This window comes from Corvus brachyrhynchos, unplaced genomic scaffold (genome assembly GCF_000691975.1).
Source record: "Corvus brachyrhynchos isolate BGI_N302 unplaced genomic scaffold, ASM69197v1 scaffold245, whole genome shotgun sequence".
Classification (NCBI taxonomy): domain Eukaryota; kingdom Metazoa; phylum Chordata; class Aves; order Passeriformes; family Corvidae; genus Corvus; species Corvus brachyrhynchos.
The window spans coordinates 2,442,138-2,449,588 of record NW_008238988.1 but is presented as its reverse complement, the minus strand read 5'-3'; the positions used below and the strand labels follow the sequence as shown (position 1 = coordinate 2,449,588).

The 7,451-nt window shown below is 47.0% G+C and overlaps 1 long non-coding RNA gene across 1 annotated transcript in view; it reads left to right on the top strand.

The window, feature by feature from the left end:
* Positions 1–7,451, top strand: part of LOC108447796 — a 12,710-nt gene extending 5,259 nt beyond the window's left edge. Inside the window, exons 3-4 of the long non-coding RNA XR_001863483.1 lie at positions 6,943–7,023; positions 7,417–7,451. This is a non-coding gene — a long non-coding RNA (uncharacterized LOC108447796). The remainder of the gene's footprint in view (positions 1–6,942; positions 7,024–7,416) is intronic.

Here is a 7,451-nt window from a genome sequence, read left to right as displayed (position 1 = left end):
GGCCCAAGGGCAAGGACCCCTCAGCCCATGGGAACAGCGTGGCCCTGGCTCTACATGGAACTGGTGTGCTGTGGGACATGCTGAGGCTGTGGAAGGTGCTCGGCTACAAGGACTTCAGGACAGTGGTGAAATGAAGCGCAAGGGACAGCAGCGTGGAGGTGGATTAGCTAATTAATGCACAGCTTGATTAGGAAGTTGGAGCCAGGCATGAAAGCCCTGCTCTCCTCCTCTCCTGGTTCTGATCCCTCTCACTGTGACTGTGACATAAGGAGCCACTGGAGTCCACTATAAGAAAAGTAAATACTGTTGTTTCAAACAGAGAATGGTTTATTCTGTAGCAGAGCAGAGGGTGCTTTTTCTTTGAGAGTCCGCACTGAGCTCGTGGGATTGTAGCCCACCCAGGAGGCTGCTCCTTCTGGCAGTCACAAGCCCAGGTGCCAGGTGTGCCACCCTAAACCCACAGGTGACAAGGGAATGTGTGTGGGGCTGCCGTGAACACAGGCAGTGGCTCCAGAGATGGGCCATCACCTCTCCCCTGCAGGCAGGTTCTTTGCTGGTGTTTGGCCAGGTGCCCAGGGCAGGATGGAGTCACTGAGGTGCCAAGGGAGCTGTGAGGGGCAGGGTGCAGTGGGAGCAGGCGCAGAAGCCAGAGATGCTGGGAGAGAGGAGGGTACAAGCTCTGCCCTTCCACACTGGAGCTGTGTGATCCTTTGTATAATCCCTTTAGCTTCGATGGCACCATGGTGATTTACAGCACTAATGCTTTGATCCAGAACATGATGGACCATGGGACATGAATTAAAATATGAGAGATGACTGCAAAGCACAAGTTTCCATATGTGGCCAGCTATTTTGTGAAGACGTGACCACAACCAGGTGTGAAGATCTTGCAGGAGATGAGGGGAAACCAAGCCAGTCCAAACAGATTTGTTAGAATGTGAATGGGAGCACAGCAGCGTAAGTACTATTAATAGGATTTACACAGATTAGTAAACTAATCTGTGCATTTCAGATTGGATTTCATATTATGGAAAAGAAAATTAAGCCACATACCATGCAGACTTTCCAGGCAGTGATTTGCGAGTGTGATCTATTTGCTGGTAGAAGTGGCTGCTCAGAAAAGTTGTGGCAGCTCTGTGGGGTGGGTCAGTGACACCCATGGGAACCCAGGAAGGGTGACAGTGTTGTAGGATGCAGAGCTGTGCTGGTAGATTTGGGAGACAGACAATGAAAGGAGCAGTTTGTTTTAGGAATGGCTCTTCAAATGCATTGCCAGGAGGTAAAGCAGTGTCCAGCCTTTGCTGCATCACCACTGGTGAAGAGTTGTCCTCCTGACTCAACTAAAATGGGAAGCTGTGGCTGCCCCACTCCTGGAAGGGTTCAAGGCCAGGTTGGATGGGGCTTGGAGCAGCCTGGTCTAGCAGAAGGTGTCCCTGCCCATGGGATGAGTTTTAAGGTCCCTTCCAACCCAAACCGTTCTATGTTTCTCTGAAAAATTTCCCTTCTCTGTACGTGGATTGAAGAGGAGAAGAATTGGCCAAGTGTTACTCAAGTGGGGAGGTAAAGGCCTCCTCAAACAGAAGGGCAGAGTTCTACTGTCATGCCCCACTCGCTCTCCTGGTGCCAGTGTGCAGGAAGTGGGCAGGAATAGGGAGATGAGAGGCACTGGCACAGTTTAGGGAGAGATGGAGCACCCAGGACAATTCTGAGCAGTTGTGTACAGGGAAAGTTTCATAGCATCCAACAATCCATTATATACATTATGTATATATAATAAAAATACATAATATAATATATGTTACATATGAAAACATAATATTTAATATATGTAAATATATATTATAAATTTAAATACATCTTTCATATAAGTAAATATGTTTGATCATTAGGGTCTAGCCTCAGTATTTTGACTGTGCCATTCCAGATGAGTGAATCCCAGCCCAGCTGTACCTCTTGCCACAAAGAAGGAAATTACTGTTGTTGTCCTGATGGGGAGATGGAAATCCAGATGTTTAGGGACTGGAGTTTTGGTTTCAAGTGGTTAACATCAGCTAATCTTGGGATAGTTACAGTTCAAGCTGCCTCTGAGTAGGGCTTGAAATATAAAGTATAACCCATCTTTCTCTTTGTGCTTCCTCTTATTTTGCAAAAAATACAAGTATTTGGAACATTTTAACACCCATTATAGTCAGGACTGAAGGAAGACCACCATTAACTTTTCAAGTTTCTGTTTCAGGCCAAAGCTTTAAGAGGCAGAATGAGCTGAGCAGCCCAGTGATTTTTCTTCTTGCAACACCTTGTTAGGTTACAACAAATAAAAATCCCAAAATTTATTTGGTTTGTCTGGGAGAACAAACACTTTGGATTCTTCCTGGGCCAGGGCTGAGGGTGGCATCTAGTACAAGGCACACCAGGAAGGTTTCCCTCCCTTTTCTGTCTCCTTTTCCACAGCCCCTCTGGTCCTTGCTATGGGTGATAACTCAGCTGAAAACCATTTGTTACAACTGGGAGCCATTTGCTTGTGATAATTATGGGTACACCAAAATGCAATTTGTATGCAGACATGTACTGAAGTGTGGTGTGGAGTTGAGGTCTCAAGTAACCTGGCATGGAATGGTCTGTGCTGTCAGTCTTGAGAGCTGCCAGGAGCAGGATGCTCTGGAAATCCTGCCTGTGTTACACAGGGATGTAGAATAAATTTACTTGAATTCCTTAAAAACAGAAATACTTTTACAACTGCTGATTTTTAAGAAATGCATTTGTATGATTTTTTTGAGGGGTTGTTTTTAGGTCAGTGAAATGTTTCTCTAACTTGGGTTATACTGAGTTTTTTCTTTAAAAATCAGCTTTACTGATAATACTGCAGTAGTCTAGAAAATTAATGCAGAAGCCTAATTTTAAATTTATGAAAATTTGGGTCCAGAGGCATATTCTCTTGACTTTGTAGACCATTTATTAATTTTATTTCTAAAATGGCACCTATTTTATACCCTTGTTTATTTTCCTGAAGTGTCTTGTTGCACACGGTGCTATCAGACCCAAAGGTTTGGAGAGCATGAGGCAAGACCAGATTTGAGATAAAATGCTGATTGATAGATAGATAGATAGATAGACGTGATATACCCAAATTTATATATATTCTCGCTTGGAGACCTTCAGTATTTCCAATTTTTTTTCTCTATTTTAAAACTGGGAACTTAAGAATGAAGTTGAACAGGAAGCTGTGGCCGTAATCCTCATGCCTACTTCCCCTCTCTCACCATCTACTTAATATTGCAAAGCACATAAATTGCGAAAGTTGACAAATCAGAGCATTGCTTAAGTATAAGACTGAGACTTGGGGCCAGGAGATTTCCATCCTGTATTATCTGGAATATATCATTACTGACAGACTTGTTGGGATTCGATTTCTACCGGCTATAAAGTGGGATTCTCAAATTATGTCATGCCAGCCTCGTTGCCTTTGATGACATGATCCGCTGCTTGGAAAGGGAAGAGCCATCAGATGTGACACAGCTTGGCATCTGCCAGCCTTTGGTGCTGTTCCATGCCCCAATGAACTGGGGAAATGTGATCTGGGCACAGTCTCCCTTGGATGGGTGGGAAATTGTTCTGAAACAGGGGTTGTCTTGTGGTTCCAGGTCAAAATACTACAATCTCTTGATCAAGTGTTTCAACTCAGCATGGCGTTAGGCAGTGTTTGCAGGGACATCTTGGATGTTGGAAGAGGGTGTGCTTATTAAATACAGATAAACTGATGATTCTGCACAAATTTCACAGGGTGGAGACCTGGATCCTGAAACACAGGATCTTGTGGTGCCTGGAATGGGAGTAGAGCTTGCAGGGCAGGAGGCACTTCTTCTGCTGGGCTTGGCTCTGGTAAAACCTAAGCAGGAGTGTTGTCTAGTTTTGGGCTTAGGTATAGCTCTCCTACTGCCTTCCAGTACTATGAGTATGTTAAAAACAGCTGCTTATTTCACATTAATTTATTATGGCTTCTAAAAAGACCCTAATAACTGAGAATAGTTAAGAGATGAACAGAAATAGGTTCTACCCTGTGCTTTATTCTGAGGGGCTGGTCCTCCAGGCCACCAGCAAATGACTATTCCTTCTTTGTCATGAGCATCATTCACCTGAAACAAGTCTTGCTTTTGTAACCCAAACTGATTCAAAATGTTAGTGAAAAAGATTCAGTCTTGGTGAAGAAATCTGAAAGGAACAGGAGCACTTCTCACTAGGTACAGGTGAGCAATGCTTGCTGCCATTGCTGGATAACAAAAACAAACCATGAGCAACTGGTCAAGTGGTTTCATTTGCTGGGACTGACTTTTCCAAAGGAATGGGATGAAGCTGTCCTGGCTTGAGGCTCAGGTTAACTCTGCCTTTGGTTTGCACAAGGGAAAAACCCACAACAGCTACAAGAAACTGAGGCCAGAAGGGGTTTACTGAGACCTGCTGAGTGTAGCAGGAGGTGCCAAATGTCCTCCTGGCACCCCTGTATGGGGCCAGTGAATTGTCCTGGAGCTGTGGGGGGGGCTGGCTGGTGCTGTGTGATCTCTGTCCTGGAACCAGGCATCCTGAAGCACTGCTGGTCAGTGCAAGGCCACTGTGCCTGGAATGTGCAGCATGCCCTGTGCTCCTGGGAGTGCTTCCAGGCCCTCCCTGATAAAGCCAGACCTCGAAATAGGCTGCTATCAACAGCCTGCTGCCAGGTACCACTGTTTTTGGAAGTCCTGGGTCCCACCTCATATCAAGAGGTCTTCAGGGCTGTGGGGAAGATGGCAAATGAGAGCAGTTCCTAAATTCCCCCCTTGGAATTTATCTGGGGGGTCCTGGGGAGGTCACAAGCAAAAAAAAACCATGGGAAAGATGCCATAGGGGCTCAGCTGAAGCCCCTCAGTGCTCACTGACCTGGAGGCTGGGCCTGCTGTGGTCTTGCACCCAGTCCTTGTCCTTGTGGGTGATGTGTAGAAGTGAGTCTTACTTTTCTGGCCTGGAGTTCATTGCATTCTTGGCAAACCTGGGGGACACCAAACCCTGAGGGTGGTGTAAGAAGTAAAAACACCTCGATGTTTTGAAGCTCTGGGGAGAACACCACTACACCAGTAGGAAAGAGGAGGAGAAGGGCTATAGCAGCCTGCAGAAGCTGATGTCACTCCCCACATAGGGGTGTGATGTGCCTAAATCCCTCCAAATGCAGATGGTATCACCTTCCCAGGGTTTGCAGCTCTCTCTTACTGATACTGCTCAAGCCTGCCTCTCCTCCAAGGACAGGACTAACAGGGCAGTCAGCTCCTGCTGCCGCTGCTGCTCTTCTGCCACAGGCTCTGAGGAAATCTGAACCTGTCTGTGGTGGAGTTTTGGGACCAGGTTCTAATATATGTCGCCTGCAAGAGGGAGAAGAGGCTGCACCTCTTGCACAGCTTCATAGTGAACCTCAAAATTAAGATTATTTTTTTAGTCTTAAGCCGTCAGTGCTCACATCCACCTGCATGCATACAACACAACAGATAATGTTTTTTAATACAGACAACTTGTATATTTGTATGTGCATTGTAATTGTGCTTCGGATGGTATTGAGGGTGGCCTTTTAGAACTGCCTTCTGATCCCCCGGCCTGCCTTGGTTTGATTAAGCAGCAGTAAAGAGCAAAATCACTAGCATCTCACAAGGATGTGAATAACATCTAAATTGTCATTTGTTCTCAATGTATTCTTTTAAGAAACCACTGACTTAGGACATGGAAGAGCTTGCACAGCTCAGACTCTGGACTAACCCTTCCTCATTACCCTGAGCATTTCTCCCTTCTTCCTCAGCTCCTTGGACTTGGTGGGAGATGAGTCAAACCTTTCTCAGACTGCCTTGATCTGGAAGCAGGTGGCTTTGGAGTCCTCCAGGGCCTGCATGTGCATCACCTTGACGCGGTGATGCGGGCGGGAGCAGTTTTTTGGAGGCTGAGTGCTTGGAGGTTCAGGGATGCTGGTCTAGGGCCAGTCTAGTTATCAACAGGGCTATTGGTCGGCATGAGGAGGTGGCTGTAAGCACAGTAAATAAATGAAAGAAGCAAGCTCAGCTCTGGTGTCAGCAGCAAGTCCTCCCGCTGCTGTCAGGGGACGTCGCATCCAAGCGGGATTGGGCTCCCGAGGAGGTGGCGTGAGCCAGTGGGCAAAGCAACAGGGGGAGTCAGAGACCTGGCTTTGCAACCTGCCTGTGCCACCCACTGCCTGCATCGCCCCGGGCACATCACCTCGCCTCCCTCCCCTCCCCTCTTCCCCTCTCCTCTCTCCTCCCAGCCTGCTTTTATTTCTGTGCACTGTAAGGGCCTCAGGGGAGGGGCTGCGTTTTCAGCTGCAGGCAGTGTAAGGGATACCACGAACACCGAAATCGCTGGCTGTCAGTGCGCAGACTAGGGAAGAAAATGATGTGGTGTAACGTTCTGGGAGCCCTTTCATAACACCAGGTCTATCACAAAGCACTTTGGCTGCCACAACAAAGCTTATTGATCAGCCTCAAGTATTCCAAATTGTGTCTTTCTGCCCGAGAAGTAGCAGGATGAAGAACTAAAGCACTTACACAGGAGAATATAGTACATGGGTTATTGAGTAACCATCAGCACTGCTTCAGGGCTGCTCTGTTCCTCTGGACTGTGTGCAGCTTCTGAACATTTTATCTCTTTCCTTCAGCTTTTGCAGGCGTGTGCCAGCTTCTGTAGCATATAAACTAGGTGCTATTTTTATTGAATCTGGCTTTAATGCTGTAGATTTTTCACACGTGTGTTGGTTTTTATTGTTGGTCTCATTCCTGAACTTTCTGGCACCTCTAAGTGTGAAGTCAGTTACGTGCACGTTGCTTGGCAGATGAATTCCTATTTCTGGGAATCATTTTCCTTCTAAAATGTATTTTTATATTAAAAATGTGATCTGTATCCATATACTGGCCTAAGATTCCAGCCCGGAACTTTCTGCAGCCAGAGATCTCCACAAGAGGGGATGCAGCCTGGAAGGAGACCTCTGCTTTCCAAGCTGTGAGTATTCATATTAAAATCTTGTTTTACTGACCCAACCTCTGCCTCTTGGAGCAGCAAAATCCTCTTCTGATCTGGCACCAGGGAAGAATCAAGACAAATATAGAGGATAGTAAGTGCTGTCTTCCAACACTGTCTCCCTTCCCAGCTTGTCTCCCTGCTAGATCAAGAGAAACCACCCATCTCCCCGAGCCTTCCTACTACCAGCTCTACCCCAGCTACTGCCTTGGCAGCTCCCCATCCTCCCTCCAGCACCCCCAGGTCCTGTGTGAAAGGCGGGGGCTTGGGGAGCCAGCTGCCCATCCTTCCAAAGGTGCTGTCCCCCTTTTCTCCGTCTGTGCACGGGCTGCCAGGGAAGAAGGAACAGTGGCTGTGTGTGGTTTTCTCGCCCAGGGTGACCTGGAACACATCTGCGAAGCCCTCCGAAG